Source organism: Eleginops maclovinus, chromosome 16, assembly GCF_036324505.1.
Source record: "Eleginops maclovinus isolate JMC-PN-2008 ecotype Puerto Natales chromosome 16, JC_Emac_rtc_rv5, whole genome shotgun sequence".
In the NCBI taxonomy this organism is placed as follows: Eukaryota; Metazoa; Chordata; class Actinopteri; order Perciformes; family Eleginopidae; genus Eleginops; species Eleginops maclovinus.
In genome coordinates, this window is record NC_086364.1 from 23,229,616 (window position 1) to 23,246,647 (window position 17,032).

Here is a 17,032-nt window from a genome sequence, read left to right on the forward strand (position 1 = left end):
AATGCATGGCAGGAAACACACTTTTTCTTTTGATTGCACATTCTTACTTTAACTTGTTGATATGATTTTTTTGTTTTCATTTTTTAAATTGAACACATATTTAGATTCTGAAAATGTTCTACGTTCTCTTTACATGTTTTGTTCAAATATCCTCTTTACATTTTTTATTGCACCTCTTTAGTTTTAACTCTTGTGTTTAAAGTATATATATATTTCTTTTTAATTCATTTGTTTATTGCTTCATTTTACTTTCTCTTATTATATTTAAATACATATTTTAAGTCTTGTTATTGCGCAATCTTAAATTAACTTCTTATGTTTATATTTAGTTTCTATTTTAATTATTTACTTGTACAATTTTGCAACGAATCCAGTTTCTAGTGTGATGAATATACATTTATTTATTTTGTAATAGTTTACTTCATTTTGTATTTCATAAATACCTTTATTTATCTTTTAACCATCACTTCTTTTGTTTGTGTACATGTTTGTGTTTTGTTCTAAAATGGTGCAACAGACGTAATTATTCTTATTCTGACTTCTTTCAGACATGAAAGGTTATTTGCAACCATAAAGAATCAAATGTAAATTAAACATAAATTACATCCCACGAGATCTTGAGATTACGCGAGAGTTTATAAATGAGGCAAAGGACGGCCCTCAAGGCCTGTCAAACTAACCCCGCGACCTGGAGGCGAATCTGCTGCACCCTTCTGAACAGGTAAGTCATTATGAAGCTGTTTAAATGTATTCATTAACAGTTTTAATTAAGATAAAAGGCGGCACGTGCACGCAGAGTCGCGCTATGAACCGGGAGGGAGAGAGAGAGCGAGATAATAGTGAGGTTTGTTTCCTAATGAAAACGGAAGTTGTGTGTGTGTGTGTGTGTGTGTGTGTGTGTGTGTGTGTGTGTGTGTGTGTGTGTGTGTGTGTGTGTGTGTGTGTGTGTGTGTGTGTGTGTGTGTGTGTGTGTGTGTGTGTGTGTGTGTGTGTGTGTGTGTGTGTGTGTGTGTGTGCACTGTGCTGCTTGTACTTTACCTGAGTATTTCCATTTTATGCTACTTTGCAGAGGAGGAAGAAGTACTCAGATCTTGTACTTGAGTAAAAGTACAAGCACTCTTCATCCTGATGTTTCGTCACCTGGTTTGTTTACTTCCTGTTTGGATCTCACCTCTCGTCCTGACGGGCTCATTAGCAGCGGCCTCTGTCCAGAAGAAACCTCCGGGGTTAAAGCGCCACGTTCTCTGCCACACGGCTCCGGCGCCACGCTTTAAATGAGGCCTGAACTCCCCCCCCCCCCCCCCTGAAGGGAAGCTGCTGAGGAGCCAACAATGTGTTTTCACTTTTATATATTTTCATAAGTCATCCTTTTGGCCGTTAGAGTTGATGTTTCACACAAGGAACTGCCAAACATGCGCTAAAAATAAATCCCCCTGACAGTTTATTAGAAGCAAAACGTGTACGTGATAGGCTAAGGGGGCGGGACATCTCTAAGCGGTTAACCAATCACAACAGAGGCAGCCAGCCAACCAATCAGAGCAGACTGGGCTCTGGTTTCAGACAGAGGGTGGAAAGAGGAGCTGCAGCACAGGCAGTATGAGAAACATAAAGAGCTTTCTGAACATTAGAGCATGGAGACATGTCCCAGGAGAGACATTACATACTGAAATGATGATTGGGGGAGGAGAGAGAGGGATGGATGAATCAGGGTTTTGCAGACAGACAGACAGAGAGAGAGGGAGAGAGGTGAGAGTGAAAGCAGATGGCAGAACTGGCACCTGTCTAACACTGAAATCTGTTTGGAGCCGTTTTCCACATGTCTTAAAAAAAAAAGCAACAAGAAGCCAAATCTACATATCGTGCCAAATAAGACACATTCAGGGTTTAACCCATTGTGAGTATCTCCTCCTTTAGCTTCAGCTCATAATAGGACGCCCCCCCCCCCTCCTCCTCTGAACACACAAAAAGCCTCTCGACTGCACGCTCTTATTTTGAAAGGCGGCAACGACATCAATATCTGGAAAAAGCTGAACGTTTTACATTTAATTAAGATATTCAAAACCCGTCTCTGTTTATTTCTGAATGAATTATAGTGTTCGCAGATTTTGCAAAAAACATTTGCCAGTCAGTGTTTTGCATCTGTGGAAGGTGTTTTACATGTACACACAGATCTGCTTATAATACTGAGACAAATCTACCTCCATACAATACACACCTTTGAACATTTGGTCCATTTGGTTCTGGATGGCAACGGTCCACGGGTAATAAATGCATTCACTCTGTTGGGTAACTTACTGAATTTAAAGCTCAATCAAGGAGTTAGCACAGAAATACTAAACAACTGAAATAAACTCCAACAAAAAGGGGGATTGTGTTTCTTCTCCATTAGACATCTACCCAATAGAGTTACACAAGTCCGATTTTCAAGCAGCCTAAGTAAAGGTAACTATCATGCATTGATTTAAGCATCAAAATATGGGTCCTCCATCAAGTCTAAATGATCGAGGGTGTATTTTAAAGTCTTACCTCCGATGCTTCAGGCCTTTTCTGCACAGCTTTTCAATTCTGCAAACACACCAGCAGAGGGCGCCAGAGCCCCTGTGTCTGCTCTGTATTCCATTTAATATCCGCTCCTTACACACACACACACACACACACACACACACACACACACACACACACAGCTGCAGTGAGTCAGAGAGCCTCCACCTGTCACACACGCCTTTCCACCAAAACCTTTATAAACCTAAAATAGCTCCTCTCCTCCTCCTTCTTTTAATCCAAGCGGACCACAAATTGTGTCCAGATTTTCACACGTAGTAACTCAGAGTTCTGGGGCTATTTGGAGCCGAGACAATTACAAACAAGCCATCATTCCCTCTGCTAATGCTGACTCGCAGAGACAAGGAAATGGAACCTTTCAGTCCCCCCCCTCAGGTTATTTAGATTTGACTCATATTCACATTATGGAGTCTCTACTTTAAAGAGTCCTCTCCTGCTGATGTTCAGGTGTATATCAGTATGTAGAGTCTCTACTTTAAAGAGTCCTCTCCTGCTGATGATCAGGTGTATATCAGTATGTAGTGTCTCTACTTTAAAGAGTCCTCTCCTGCTGATGTTCAGGTGTATATCAGTATGTAGCGTCTCTACTTTAAAGAGTCCTCTCCTGCTGATGTTCAGGTGTATATCAGTATGTAGAGTCTCTACTTTAAAGAGTCCTCTCCTGCTGATGTTCAGGTGTATATCAGTATGTAGCGTCTCTACTTTAAAGAGTCCTCTCCTGCTGATGTTCAGGTGTATATCAGTATGTAGTGTCTCTACTTTAAAGAGTCCTCTCCTGCTGATGTTCAGGTGTATATCAGTATGTAGTGTCTCTACTTTAAAGAGTCCTCTCCTGCTGATGTTCAGGTGTATATCAGTATGTAGTGTCTCTACTTTAAAGAGTCCTCTCCTGCTGATGTTCAGGTGTATATCAGTATGTAGAGTCTCTACTTTAAAGAGTCCTCTCCTGCTGATGTTCAGGTGTATATCAGTATGTAGAGTCTCTACTTTAAAGAGTCCTCTCCTGCTGATGTTCAGGTGTATATCAGTATGTAGTGTCTCTACTTTAAAGAGTCCTCTCCGGCCCGGTTAGGGAGCATTAGCTGCTTAGTGCTGGCATGGATCCCCAGTTTGAGGGATTTTAAAGCACTAGACGAGGCTCTTTGTGTGACCCCTCCTGTTTGGACCTCTTCAGGCCTAAAAGCACCGGGACTGGGCTCAGAGCCTGGAAGACCCCCGGTTATATGGAAATGGGGAGAGCCCCCCCCCCCCAAGGACCCTCTCACACTCTGAGGGTCTCAGCCAGTCCTCTTGATTTTCCATCAGAGCGGCTCCACCTGGAATATTCCTGCCAGCAGAGCAGGAACTCTTTTGTCCCCGGCTGCCTCTGCAGAAAGGCCGCCGTTATGTAACTGCACCAGATACCCTCCCCCCCCCTTTTCCTCCCGCACCACAGGTCAAGAGCTCACAGTGAACAGCCACTGATCATTTCTCATGAAGTGCACCACTCGGAAAAGTTTGCATCATCTCTACCGGTGCAATGAGCAGATCTGCTGCATGCTGATACAAGAAACACTTCAGAAAAGCTGGATTTGAATTCCTCGCCCCGTGTTTCCTTGAATTCCTGAAGAAAACCATTTTTTACTTGCATGCAGTGTGGGGAAAAGTATTCAGATGCTTCACTTAATACCACCCTGTAAGACTTCTCCGTTACAAGTCCAGCAAAGGTTGCTTGAGTAGAAATATAATCAGCAAAATATGAAGTATGAAAAAGGTAAAAGTACTGCTTATTAATTCTGCATAAGCGAGCTCCACGGTTATCCATTTGGGTTCTTTCCAAAGACACCAGACTCCATTGACAACAGTTCTTTAAGCTAACAGAACAGTGAATGTTTTGGGCCTCCATGTACTTCAGTACTCGAGTAACATTTGAATACAGGACTTTCACTTCAACACCTCTCCGTCTTCTGGAGTCAGAAGCAAAACATCCTGCATCATTTCTCCTTTAAGGTTACATTTACAGAGGGGGAACTCTAAAACCCCACAGTTGACCCTCTCCCCGCTCACCCCCACTCTCCCTCACACACTCCCGTTGTAATTTGTCTGCTCGCTGGTTTCACTTTAACTCTCAAAAGGTTTCTGGGCAACGTGGTCTGAGAACGGGGAGAGAAAAAAAAGGAGCCGTGGCATTTTTCTGGCAGGCCGCTCTGCCCGTCCTGCCCAGAACGAGGAGGTTACCATGGCATCAGCGGGCACCTCATAAAGCAGACCATTGTTGGTGTGTGTGTGTGTGTGTGTGTGTGTGTGTGTGTGTGTGTGTGTGTGTGTGTGTGTGTGTGTGTGTGTGTGTGTGTGTGTGTGTGTGTGTGTGTGTGTGTGTGTGTGTGTGTGTGTGTGTGTGTGTGTGTGTGTGTGTGTGTGTGTGTGTGTGTGTGTGTGTGTGTGTGTGTGTGTGTGTGTCATTGAGTTGCATGGCAACAACCGCTGGGCACCACCAGCACTAGCAAGAAGCTCCAGTCGTGCGTGGGGCAGTGCCAGCCTGAAACACAACAAACTGTCCCGTCTGATTCCTCCGTTTTATCCGTCTCACGTTTGTTCTCTTTCACGGCTTTCCTGTCGCTACGTCTTTCTCTACTTCCCGCCGAAGCTGTAAGTCTGTCGCTGGGCTGGAAAGAAAGTGAGCGATGCCATGATTGTTACTCAGATTGTGATTTATCATCCAAGAAAACACAAAAGCAGAAAGGAGTTTAATCCCAGTGCAGATTTTAATTAAAGCGAGAACATGACCCTATTCTGCTGTGTGGGTCAGCAGGAGAGGACTCTTTAAAGTAGAGACACTACATACTGATATACACCTGAACATCAGCAGGAGAGGACTCTTTAAAGTAGAGACACTACATACTGATATACACCTGAACATCAGCAGGAGAGGACTCTTTAAAGTAGAGACACTACATACTGATATACACCTGAACATCAGCAGGAGAGGACTCTTTAAAGTAGAGACGCTACATACTGATATACACCTGAACATCAGCAGGAGAGGACTCTTTAAAGTAGAGACGCTACATACTGATATACACCTGAACATCAGCAGGAGAGGACTCTTTAAAGTAGAGACTCTACATACTGATATACACCTGAACATCAGCAGGAGAGGACTCTTTAAAGTAGAGACGCTACATACTGATATACACCTGAACATCAGCAGGAGAGGACTCTTTAAAGTAGAGACTCTACATACTGATATACACCTGAACATCAGCAGGAGAGGACTCTTTAAAGTAGAGACACTACATACTGATATACACCTGAACATCAGCAGGAGAGGACTCTTTAAAGTAGAGACTCTACATACTGATATACACCTGAACATCAGCAGGAGAGGACTCTTTAAAGTAGAGACGCTACATACTGATATACACCTGAACATCAGCAGGAGAGGACTCTTTAAAGTAGAGACACTACATACTGATATACACCTGAACATCAGCAGGAGAGGACTCTTTAAAGTAGAGACCCTACATACTGATATACACCTGAACATCAGCAGGAGAGGACTCTTTAAAGTAGAGACCCTACATACTGATATACACCTGAACATCAGCAGGAGAGGACTCTTTAAAGTAGAGACCCTACATACTGATATACACCTGAACATCAGCAGGAGAGGACTCTTTAAAGTAGAGACTCTACATACTGATATACACCTGAACATCAGCAGGAGAGGACTCTTTAAAGTAGAGACGCTACATACTGATATACACCTGAACATCAGCAGGAGAGGACTCTTTAAAGTAGAGACACTACATACTGATATACACCTGAACATCGAGAGGACTCTTTAAAGTAGAGACACTACATACTGATATACACCTGAACATCAGCAGGAGAGGACTCTTTAAAGTAGAGACGCTACATACTGATATACACCTGAACATCAGCAGGAGAGGACTCTTTAAAGCCAGTACTTGAGCGTATGCTCCTGGTCTGAGACAGACGGCTCTGAGTGAAACAGAAATGAAAAGAGAGAGAGGATAAATGGAGATGAATGGAGACGGCATCACATGTTGGCAGTGTGATCAAACGGAGTCGATGCTTCAGATAAAATCCTCCGTTCCATCGGATTGAGCACAGCACTCAAACAAAAGGGCGAACCCGACTCCGCTCTCAGACGTTCTTTTTATTTTCCATAATAGGCGTGACTAAATAAAAATCCACAATAATGCCGTCCTCATGTGGAATGACTAACTGTTTACACCGCAGGAGAAAAGGACTTTCGTTTGTTTTCATTACGTTCATCAGCACCAGACGTCCCTCCGGTCAGCAACAAAAATGTGAACCGTTGTCTTGCAGTTAATCTACAACAAACAACAACATTTATGCACCACAGCTTTAGTCACTTCCCAAATTAACATTCCTGCATAAATACACTGGACACGTTTGGCGCCTCTACCTTTTCCCTTTGGTGTAGTATCATGGATAAAGATATGACCATATACCTCCACATGTGTGCACACATAGTGCTCCTAGCTCTGTGTGTGTGTGTGGGTGTGTGTGTGTGTGTGTGTGATGTGTGTGTTGAGAGGCTCAGGAGTGTTAGGACTTCTCTGCAGGTCATGGCGGATGGTCGAAGCAAAGCCAACCGTGGAGTCTTTCTACCTTTTGAGAGACAGGCTACGCCTCCTTGTTTCTGCAGGTCTTCATTATAGATTGTTCTCCATTGTTTAGAATTTTTACTTCACTACGTTTTGACAGCTTTAGTTACTTTAGAAATTAAGATTTTTGAGTTGATTTAGATCGTTCGGGTGGTCCGCAGAAGGAAAGCCAACCGTGGAGTCTTTCTACCTTTGAGACGCTCCTTGTTTCTCCTTAATTGTCTTAATAAGTGTGTTTAAACCTAAATAAGTCAATGCCATTGATTCATATTATCTACATTTGGAACTTATCTAGAAGCTTATCAGCTCTTTAACTGCACTTTTTCACCTATTTCCCCCCTGAATCTCTGGATAATTTGGGTGATTGACTCCATCAAAGATATGTAGGGCTCGTCCCAAAGGATGGGGCTTTTTAATTAAAACCCGTTTCTGCCACTGGAGGAAATGATTGAGAATTAATTAAGAGCCTGGTACACTTTTGGTGTGTCTTCTTACTTTATTTTAATCCTCAGATTCAGACGATATGACATTACATTTCCGACTACAATTTAAAAATCCTCTCTGTGGGTTCACTGTGTTCTGAGCTCTTGACCTCCAGCTTCTCTCTGACAGACATCCACCGTTTGCATCGGATCAGAGGGATGATTTATTCCAGATTCTTCACATATTGACAACATCAATCACCCCCGATCTCTTGGTAGCCGTCGCTTTACTATTTCCCCTCGCGGTGTGGATCACAGCGGCGTCTCGAGGCCTGACACAGTTTGGAAACCCGGGGGTTCCTCTCAGCCTGCTGCGCTCGCTGTATGTAGGGCAGAGCGGGACCCTCCGCCTGGGTGAGGAGGAGGGGGTGAGGGAGGGAAGGATGGCAGCCAGCATTGGGGCCCCATGCAGGGATGCAGGGAGATGGCAAGCAGGGGGAAGGGTGGAGGGTTACAGGGGGCAGAGAGAGGGGGCATGGCTGGCAGAGGAGCAGTCCCTCCGTCTGTGCAGACTCACATATTTGGTTTTCCAGACTTGCAGAGGACAAACCCGGCTCATTCTCAGGTTCATAATTGCCCTTGCAGACCATTGACGTGCATTAAAACACACTACAGGAGACAGAATCCCCCAAAGAGCGGAATCGGACCCCTTTATGGTGCTTCAATGTACTTTACACTGCTGTGATTTATCTTAGAATCTCTTCTTCTCGTCGTCTGTTTAGAGGTTTTTGTCTCTTATGTATAGACACCCCCCTTCCCTCATTCTGTCTCCCATCTTTTTTCAGTCTGTCTCCCCCTCCTCGCCCAGACAGACCCTCCCATCATTCCCCTCCGTCTGGCTTCCTTTTCACCCTCATGACCGGCCACCGCCCCGTTCCTTCTGTCTGTCTGGCTGTCCTTTACCCAGATGCCCCCCGAAACCACTGCCCACACTCTGCCATCTCTACATCTATCTCCCCCCTGGCCCACCCCTCTCACCCCTCCATCCTTTATCTCCACCCTCATCTGTTTCTATCAGCGGTCAGACTGTATAACCACCACGGCCCCTGATAGACCCCCGAACAATACAGACTGTTGCAAAATCAGGAAGAGACACAGCAGATAAAAGGCAAGCGATAATACAGAAGTAAAGTAGAAGTACTCAGGTCTTGTAATTGAGTAAAAGTAGAAGTACTCAGATCTTGTACTTGAGTAAAGTAGAAGTACTCAGGTCTTGTACTTGAGTAAAAGTAGAAGTACTCAGGTCTTGTACTTGAGTAAAAGTAGAAGTACTCAGGTCTTGTACTTGAGTAAAAGTAGAAGTACTCAGATCTTGTACTTGAGTAAAGTAGAAGTACTCAGGTCTTGTACTTGAGTAAAAGTAGAAGTACTCAGATCTTGAGTGGAAGTACTCAGATCTTGAGTAAAGTAGAAGTACTCAGGTCTTGTACTTGAGTAAAAGTAGAAGTACTCAGATCTTGTACTTGAGTAAAGTAGAAGTACTCAGGTCTTGTACTTGAGTAAAAGTAGAAGTACTCAGATCTTGTACTTGAGTAAAAGTAGAAGTACTCAGATCTTGTACTTGAGTAGAAGTAGAAGTACTCAGATCTTGAGTAGAAGTACTCAGATCTTGAGTAAAGTAGAAGTACTCAGGTCTTGTACTTGAGTAAAAGTAGAAGTACTCAGATCTTGAGTAGAAGTACTCAGATCTTGAGTAAAAGTAGAAGTACTCAGATCTTGTACTTGAGTAAAAGTAGAAGTACTCAGATCTTGAGTAAAAGTAGAAATACTCAGATCTTGAGTAAAAGTAGAAGTACTCAGATCTTGTACTTGAGTAAAAGTAGAAGTACTCAGATCTTGTACTTGAGTAGAAGTAGAAGTACTCAGATCTTGTACTTGAGTAAAAGTAGAAGTACTCAGATCTTGAGTAAAAGTAGAAGTACTCAGGTCTTGTACTTGAGTAAAAGTAGAAGTACTCAGATCTTGTACTTGAGTAAAGTAGAAGTACTCAGGTCTTGTACTTGAGTAAAAGTAGAAGTACTCAAATCTTGTACTTGAGTAAAAGTAGAAGTACTCAGATCTTGTACTTGAGTAAAAGTAGAAGTACTCAGATCTTGTACTTGAGTAAAGTAGAAGTACTCAGATCTTGTACTTGAGTAAAAGTAGAAGTACTCAGATCTTGTACTTGAGTAAAGTAGAAGTACTCAGATCTTGTACTTGAGTAAAGTAGAAGTACTCAGATCTTGTACTTGAGTAAAGTAGAAGTACTCAGATCTTGTACTTGAGTAAAGTAGAAGTACTCAGATCTTGTACTTGAGTAAAGTAGAAGTACTCAGGTCTTGTACTTGAGTAAAGTAGAAGTACTCAGATCTTTTACTTGAGTAAAAGTAGAAGTACTCAGATCTTGTACTTGAGTAAAAGTAGAAGTACTCAGATCTTGTACTTGAGTAAAGTAGAAGTACTCAGATCTTGTACTTGAGTAAAGTAGAAGTACTCAGATATTGTACTTGAGTAAAGTAGAAGTACTCAGAACTTGTACTTGAGTAAAGTAGAAGTACTCAGGTCTTGTACTTGAGTAAAGTATAAGTACTCAGATCTTGTACTTGAGTAAAGTAGAAGTACTCAGATCTTGTACTTGAGTAAAGTAGAAGTACTCAGGTCTTGTACTTGAGTAAAGTAGAAGTACTCAGATCTTTTACTTGAATAAAAGTAGAAGTACTCAGATCTTGTACTTGAGTAAAAGTAGAAGTACTCAGATATTGTACTTGAGTAAAGTAGAAGTACTCAGATCTTGTACTTGAGTAAAGTAGAAGTACTCAGATATTGTACTTGAGTAAAGTAGAAGTACTCAGAACTTGTACTTGAGTAAAGTAGAAGTACTCAGGTCTTGTACTTGAGTAAAGTAGAAGTACTCAGATCTTGTACTTGAGTAAAGTAGAAGTACTCAGATCTTGTACTTGAGTAAAGTAGAAGTACTCAGATCTTGTACTTGAGTAAAGTAGAAGTACTCAGGTCTTGTACTTGAGTAAAGTAGAAGTACTCAGGTCTTGTACTTGAGTAAAGTAGAAGTACTCAGGTCTTGTACTTGAGTAAAGTAGAAGTACTCAGATCCTGTACTTGAGTAAAGTAGAAGTACTCAGATCTTGTACTTGAGTAAAGTAGAAGTACCAGAGTGTAGGAATACTCTGTCACAGTGAAAGTATTCTAAATGTTCCTCCAGTGAAAGTAGAAAGTACTCTCCTCTAAATGTACTTAAAGTAGCGACAGTAAAAGTAGTCATTGTCTGATTGGTCCATTTCAGAATAATATCTCTGATATGTTTTATAATGATTGATCATTAAAGTGTTCTCAGAGCTGGTAAAGGTGCAGCTAGTTTGAATGGCTTTGTATACTGCAGGGTAGCTGCTGGATTTACTGCAGGTGAACTACAGTCTGATTTAAGGGAGATTATATTTACCATCATTAATCCTAATCTGCCTAGCAACTAAAGGGATTAAATAATGTAGTGGAGTAGAAGTACACCATTTACCTCTGCATTGTTAAGGAGTAGAAGTACAAAGAAGCATATAATTGATATGATAGTATATAACATACTCCTCTCTCTGTAAATGTCTCCCCTGTGGGACGAATAAAGGGATTCTGATTCTGATAACAGAGTCTCTCCCTTGTCTCCCCCCTCGTCTCCCCCTCTGCACAGATGCCTGGCTTGGTTTGCAACAGCTGTCTCTCCATGTGCCGCCACCAAGTGTTGCCTGCGATGGTGGTGGTGGTGCTGGGGGGGTGCAGAGTGGATTAGTCATGAATATTCATGCTCCCTTGTATGAACCACCACACAGGAAAATGGCTCCACAGAGGAGACTCCACCCATCAGAAGAGAGGCTGAGGACGGAGGGAGTTAGGATAGGGACAACATGATGGAGGAGTTCTGGAAGCGGGAGGCAGACGGAAGAGGGGAGGCGGACCAGACTGAATGGCAGGGATCCATAAAATCATAGCCCCCCCCCCCCCCCCCCCCACCTCAGAGGTGTGAGGAGCCGGCATGGGAAAGGGAAAATGGGAGCCGATTTGGAAATTTGGGAAACAGGAACATTGTGTACCTTGAGGATTTAGCTTGAAACCTCGGCTTTCTGTAAACAATGTTCATTCAGATGTTGTAAAGGGGCGACTCGTAAGTAAAATGTAAAACCACTGAAGATTCAGCAGGATAATCTCCACGTATTAACACCACTTTATGATTTTGGAAGTTAAAAGGTATGAATTCACGTCACCACCGCTAAGCTAAAGGTGGCTAATATTGGGCGTGATGAAGTTTAGTCGTCTCCTTTTATTTATTTCAGAATAACAACCAAAAATAACCACCATTGATTCCAGACCAGGGACAGGAAGTGGGGAAATGCAACATTTTTTCCTGGTTTTAGGACTTTAGTCGTCTAAATGAGACGACTAAACGTCATCACACCCAACATTAGCTGCCTTTAGCTTAGCTGTGGTAACGTGAAGTCATGTGACTTGTCCTGTAGTTAGAGGGACCCCCTTGAGATGCTAACCTCCCTGGTCGGCCCAGTAAAATACATCAGCAATGATCCACTTTAGCCACACCACTCACTGTGCTAAAAATCATAGACAGGAACAAAAAAGAGACGCACTGTAGATCTGAAAGCAATATCTGGAGGTGTGAGAACACACTGAGTAAAGTGAGTGCATGAAGGATGAGGTGTGACTGGAGGGAGATCCTGGACGGGGAAGTGAAGAGCAGGAATAAGAGAGGAAGGCGAGGGGGAATGAAGATGGACGGCAGGGTGAGGGGCAGCAGATCTGAGCGGCTCTTCCTCGCTCTTTCATGGAGAGCCAGGAAAAGAGATTATAGCGGCCCTGTTTCTCCTCTGAGGGTGGGAGAGAGAAGGTGGTGATGGTGGGGGGGGAGACCATACTCTTCTGTTTTACGCCTCCCACTCGTTTTCTCAACCCCCCCCCCAGCACGATGACACTCTGGCCGGACCCAAACCAGAACGAATCTGAGCTCCAGTTATCACAATGTCAAATCCTGCAATTTAGAAAAGAACACAGATTTATTTTCGTAAGTTTAAAGCTGAGTAAAGCTTCACAGAGGGTCTGCTGTTTATTTTACGCCAAACTCTTGACCCTTCGCTTATGGCATTGTTTCCTTTCTTTTTTACTTGCTGCACCGCTAAGCTAAAGGCGGCTAATGTTGGCCTATAAAGGAACTACAGCACGGTCACATGACTTCACGTCTCCACCGCTAAGCTAAAGGAGGCTAATGTTGGGCTATAAAGGAACTACAGCACGGTCACATGACTTCACATCACCACCGCTAACCTAAAGGCGGCTAATGTTGGGCTATAAAGGAACTACAGCACGGTCACATGACTTCACGTCACCACCGCTAAGCTAAAGGCGGCTAATGTTGGGCTATAAAGGAACTACAGCACGGTCACATGACTTCACGTCACCACCGCTAAGCTAAAGGCGGCTAATGTTGGGCTATAAAGGAACTACAGCACGGTCACATGACTTCACGTCACCACCGCTAAGCTAAAGGCGGCTAATGTTGGGCTATAAAGGAACTACAGCACGGTCACATGACTTCACGTCACCACCGCTAAGCTAAAGGCGGCTAATGTTGGGCCTGATGATGTTTAGTCGTCTCGTTTAGACAACCAAAGACACATTTACAAAACCATTGACTTCCAGACGAGGGAACCCGGATGTGGTAAAAGGCGGGCTAATTTCCGGGTTAAGGACTCATTCCTGCACCTCTCCATTAGAAAGGAGTTTATCGCCTCGTCTTATTGTTTGTTTCCCGTAATTTAAAAAGGTTTATGAACCTCTGAATCGTTTAAGGGGTGTGATCCTTCACCAAGCGCTGTCACAAACCTCTTTCTCACACTCGCATCTAAAACACTCAATAATACATCCTGGCTCTCTCTTCTTTCCCCTCTCTCTCACACACACACACACACACACACACACACACACACACACACACACACACGCACAGGGAGTTAATCAGACCTGTAAAACCCTGCTTGCCGGTAGAAGATAAGCTCGGTGCTGTTAGCCTCCTGAGAGCGACTCTCCTCTAGCACTGCCGGGGAGCTGCCTGATAAGGAAGGACAGTGTGGGATACCCTGAGACACACAACACACACACACAAACTCACACACTCCGCATCAGTTAGCCAGGATCTTCTGCTGGGCCATTCAGAAGCTAGAGGGCCCGAGGCTCCACCAATCATCCTCATCCATCAGGTGTTGCTAATCTGGCTGCAGGTGGATGTGTTAGCATCTATGCTAATAGAAGCGTGTGAGATAATTGCTAAACATGTATTTATTTATTCGGGGGAAACTCAGAAAGGGATTGCTTCTCTTCCCTTAAGTTCTTTTATCCAAAAGCAAATCAATCAGAAAACTTTCTCCACTGAGTTTACTCTCCTGTATTTGAAGTGTTCCTACCTTGATGTACAAAGGGCTAACTCACTTTCTCAGGGGTTTTTATTTGGTAATTAAGCTCCGATGCTAATTAAGCTTCAACCTGTGTTTCAAAGGCCCGTTGGGATTCAGTTCAAATGATCCGGTGAACATATATATACGCGGAGATATGGAAATACTGCGTTTCAACATCAGAAGGTGTTTGAAAAGTCAGAGGAGGAATCTATGCAGCGATGCATTTTAATATCAAAGACACAACCTCCAGAGCTTTGTGAAAAAGACTTAGCAAGAGTGAGATAAATATGCAATTAACTCGGTGTATAATTTACACAATAAACCCGTAGATGTCCAGATTTCGCAGACTTTAAGAATCAACCATTGACTCGCATTGTTTTCCTATTGGCATTCCTTATTCTTCCTTTTGGTTGTCTGTTAAAATGTGGCTGTAAAGAAGATTTCAATCAGGTTTTTATTTGCACATATAGGTCTAGTGCTGGGGTAAGCACTGCCTCTGCAGCCCCTCTGTGGCTCCGTGTAGTTTTGACTAAAGAAAACATGGAAATAAAAAACGTTCTCACTTCTGTTTCACATTGGAACGTTCTTTTTAGTAACACCTAAAAAGTTGTGTCTTATAGATGCTAGTACTATAACTACAGGGCTATAGTCCTACATTTTACACCCCAGGGCAAACGTTTGATTATTTCTTTCTTTGATTTCTTGCAAAGAATGTTGAAGATTACCGAATTCTTACTTTTTTCTGAGAACCAAAAAATTAAATCTATTTTGGTCAGATTTCAAAAAGGGACTTTTTTACTGGTCCCATATTAAAGTCTGATTCCTGAGAAAATAATAATCGATTTTTTGGATTTTTTTTTCTGTAAGATAAAATATTTTCTTTTCTTCATAGAACAAAACATTTTTAAAACTCGCTTTTATTCAGAACTCAAGAAGTTCTGTTTTTTAGTTTTGATATTACAATCTGAATTCTGGGGAAAAAATCTGATTTAAGTCATTTTTTTAATTTCAGGAAATCTGAATTGTTGTTTCGGATTTATTTTTGGGGGGGGACTTTTTTTTCTCAGAACTACATTTAAAAAAACCTTTTGGTCGGATCTCAATTTCTTTTCTTGAAATTTCAGAAAATAATATTTCTTTCTGAAAATGATATAGATTACAGAATTCTGACTTTTTTTCTCAGAACTCAGTAATAATAATAACATGTGGCCCTTATCCTCTTCCGTACATGTGCCTATATTGTAGTGGAGAAAGAGTTTAAGTACCTCAATGTTTGTCTGAAATCAAAATACTCTCCACCTCTGTGTGGCAGAACACTTTTCTGCAGCTCTCTTTATTTTATTTAACTCTCTTTAGTTCTCTTATTGTGCTTAATAACGGAGGGATAGTTATTTTAAATAATATTCTTTATTTCATTGTCCTAAAAACTGCGTGTCACCAGTGGGGGAAGTACTGTTTTAGTAATAGAAAATCCCCCAATAAATGATCATGAACATTTAATTTAACTACAGGTCTCATGTTAATATTGTTCTTATGGATGTGTATATAGATATCATTTTTGTGGAAGTTGGCGCAGGTCACATGCTCTGAGAACCGGGAGAAAGGCGCGGCTCGGCCCGGGTCCGCTGGCCGTGCCAAGGTCAGCATTCCCCGGCAGAGTGTTGCTAGGTTGGAGGGACGTGTGTGTGTGTGTCTGTGTGTGTGTGTTTTGCATGCACGATGATGAAGGTACAGAAAGTCCCGATGTGAAATTTTATTTTGGAATATTTAGAAATGTAGGTTTTCGCGGTGTTTTTAAAGGCAAAATAACTGAGTAATAAAGTTTTGGAGAGGCTTGGATTTCCAAATGTAGGATCATTTAAAGGATTAATGACCCAGAGGTGTGCGTAAAACAAAGATGTTTGCTCTGTTAAGAACACATGTGTTGTTCTATAAGACGCTTAATATTTTTACCCCTCTAAAATAAACGGATATTAAAATTCCGAGCGTTTTAAACAAGGCGGTGGTGCGTTCAGGGACCAAACAGGCCGCGTTTCCAAGAGAAAGGAGGTCAAATAAAAGATTAAGGCAGAAATCAAACGAACGAAATGTTGGACAGGACTTTTCAAACATAGAAATGAGATGCATGTGTGTGTACATGTTTTAATGCAGCTTTTATTAATTATGCATCATGTTAAGAATGAACCGGGCCTCGTGATTAAAGCGGAAGTTAGAGTGCGCAGGTTGCTTCAGATAAATAACAACAATAATAAGACGTGCTGTTGATGAGTTCAATGTCAATTAAATTCGCCATATTTTAACACGAGTTTATGATCCTATACAAACCCCAACAATGGTTAAAGAAAAAGACAGTTTGAGACGTTCCCTCTCCTGTAGGCCGCGGAAGCCACACACACACACACACACACACACACACACACACACACACACACACACACACACACACACACACACACACACACACACACACACACACACACACACTCTTCAATAGTTCATTGGACAGATCTAAAAAGGCTTGATTTGCTGTTTCACGACTGAATGCAGGCCTTAAAATTGCACAAACATGCTGCACAAATTAGAACAAATTAGTCTTCATGTTTTGTGGCCTTTTTCTTGTCTCATTATTTATTTTCAGACTCAAAAATATCAGTAAATATAATATGAATACATGAATCCCCCACTCTCACAGAGCCTTTAACCCATGTTGACCAAATTGAGGCCATGGACTCATTATATTTTGCCCTATAATTTATATTTTGTGGATTTGATATTGAGTTAAAACTTATAAAGTCGTATTGTATGTGTTTCTTTTTAATTACATACACAAAATGACGAATATTAAATGTAAATTGAGCTAAATTAGGAGACTACATTAAATCTGGCGTTATTTAAACACGGTTTTGCT

At 42.1% G+C, this 17,032-nt stretch overlaps 1 protein-coding gene across 1 annotated transcript in view; it reads left to right on the forward strand.

Annotated features, from left to right (window-relative positions):
* The first annotated feature begins 680 nt into the window (after positions 1-680).
* The window catches only part of nfixb (nuclear factor I/Xb), a 175,881-nt gene continuing 159,529 nt past the window's right edge, over positions 681-17,032 (forward strand). The window contains exon 1 of the mRNA XM_063904324.1: positions 681-721. The gene's annotated coding sequence lies outside the window, so the exon portion shown is untranslated. The remainder of the gene's footprint in view (positions 722-17,032) is intronic.